This window comes from Pituophis catenifer, unplaced genomic scaffold, assembly GCF_029215685.1.
Source record: "Pituophis catenifer annectens isolate HBS135680 unplaced genomic scaffold, rPitCat1.0.hap2 SCAF_40, whole genome shotgun sequence".
Classification (NCBI taxonomy): Eukaryota; Metazoa; Chordata; class Lepidosauria; order Squamata; family Colubridae; genus Pituophis; species Pituophis catenifer.
The window spans coordinates 40001-42500 of record NW_027256920.1 but is presented as its reverse complement, the minus strand read 5'-3'; positions in this window follow the sequence as shown (position 1 = coordinate 42500).

The window sequence follows — 2500 nt, the reverse complement described above, 5'->3', positions numbered from 1 at the left end:
TCGTCTTCTGGGGGTGACATTTCTCCCTGAGCGCTGCTGGCATTAGAAAGACCATTCGAAGAAGGGTGAGGGTCGGGGTCGGGGAAGCGAGCGTCAGGTCTCGCCGCCCCGATTTTCCCAACCAAGAAAGCAGGACGCTTGAAACTGCGATGGGAGCTTGGATCGGAAGGCAAGAGATCTAGGCAAGAACGGAAGCTTTCAACTTCAAACCAGCTATGTAAAGCAACCCCTCGCACGCGACATCCATCGTGGCAGGGAAACAGAAACAGAGACGCCGGTCCGGCCGAGGCTGCCCGAGCGGCCCGGTAGACCGGGCCGTCTGTCCGTCTTTAAGTCGAAAGACGACTTTAAATCTAAAAACGGTTTTAAGTCGAAAGTGTGGGTTAGGGTTAGGGTTAGGGTTAGGGAAAAAAGTTATAGGGTTAGGGTTGGGGTTAGAGAAAACAGTTGTAGGGTTAGGGTTGGGGTTAGGGTTAGGGTTAGGGTTAGGGAGAAAAGTTGTAGGGTTAGGGTTAGGGTTAGGGTTAGGGTTAGGGTTGGGGTTGGGGTTAGGGTTAGGGTTAGGGTTAGGGTTAGAGAAACAAGTTGTAGAGTTAGGGTTAGGGTTAGGGTTAGGGTTAGGGTTAGGGTTAGGGTTAGGGTTAGGGAGAAAAGTTGGGTTAGGGTTAGGGTTAGGGTTAGGGTTAGGGTTAGGGTTAGGGTTAGGGTTAGGGAGAAAAGTTGGGTTAGGGTTAGGGTTAGGGTTAGGGTTAGGGTTAGGGTTAGGGTTAGGGTTAGGGTTAGGGAGAAAAGTTGTAGGGTTAGGGTTAGGGTTAGGGTTAGGGTTAGGGTTAGGGTTAGGGTTAGGGTTAGGGTTAGGGAGAAAAGTTGTAGGGTTAGGGTTAGGTTCAGGTTCAGGCTCAGGGTTATCATTCTGGAAATGATATTAGCAGAAGCAATGGAAGAAAGCAAAGAGAGGGAGGGAGGGATAGATATTAAACGGGATGGACGAAACGTAGGGAGCGCACACAAGACACGCGATGAGAAACCACCCGCCCAGAGAAATTCATCTCCGATTTACCGAGAAGACAGGGAGAGCAGAGAGATCGCAATGGATGGGAAACACGACGGGAAAGCACAAAATATCGGCGAGCTGGCGAGAGCAAAGATATCGAGTAGATTCAAGAGAGAAAGCGGAATTATTTGATAAACAACGTAGAGATGACCAAGAACAGGAAAGATGGAGAGATGAAAGTGGGGACGGACGACGGGAGGAGAAGAAAGAACAGCCAAAAGAGAGCCAAGTAAGAGAACAAGACGAGAAAGCGTCGAGAGAAGGAGCAGAAGAAGTTGAAGAAAGAACAAAGGGACCTAAGAACGACTTGCTCCACAAAGCAAATAGGTCAGCAAGAAATAAGAATAATTTCCTTGACTAGAAATGGACTGGATTCGGCCATTCGGCAAGAGGAAGGAAAATATGGAATAAATGAGGGAAGTTAAGATGAGAAATGAAAGGCCTACGAGAGGTTCCTCTGGGAAAACTACACCCAAAACTTTGGAGGAAGGAAGATGGCAGAAATTGTAACAAACTTTTCACTTGAAGTCAAGCTTTTCACGTCAAACCAGCTCTTTCAATCAACCCCTCGCAGCCATCCTGGCAGGGAAGCAGAAAACGGAAACACTCCGGTCCGGCCGAGGCCCGGGTAAACCGGTCCCGCCCGAGCGTCCCGGTAGACCGGGACGGCTGCCCGTCACGGACACCCCAGGGCCCCGGCGCGGGCACCGAGGCGACGGCGGAGGTCCCCGACCGAGGCCCGGGGCCCCCGCGCCGGGATCCCGTACATCCATCAAGGCGGGGAAACAGAAACACTCTAGGCCGGCCGAGGCCCGGGTAAACCGGACCCGCCCGAGGCCGTCCCGGTAGACCGGGACGACTGCCCGGCGCGGACACCCCCGGGGGCCGGCGTGGGCACCGAGGGGACGGCGGAGGTCCCCGACCGAGGCCCGCGGCGCCGGAGCCGGGATCCCGTGCATCCATCGTGGCGGGGGAAACAGAAAGGCTGATCCGGCCGGGGCCCCGGTAAGCCGGACCCGCCCGAGGCCGTCCCGGTAGACCCGGCCCTCTCCCCGTCTCGGGCACCCCAGGGGTCCGGCGTGGGCACCGAGGCGACGGCGGAGGTCCCCGACCGAGGCCCGCGGACCCGGAGCCGGGATCCCGTGCATCCATCGTGGCGGGGGAAACAGAAAGGCTGATCCGGCCGGGGCCCCGGTAGACCGGGAAGACTGCCCGGCGCGGACACCCCCGGGGTCCGGCGTGGGCACCGAGGCGACGGCGGAGGTCCCCGACCGAGGCCCGCGGCGCCGGAGCCGGGATCCCGTGCATCCATCGTGGCGGGGGAAACAGAAAGGCTGATCCGGCCGGGGCCCCGGTAGACCGGGACGACTGCCCGTCGCGGGCACCCCCGGGGTCCGGCGGGGGCACCGAGGCGACGGCGGAGGTCCCCGACCGAGGCCCGCGGAC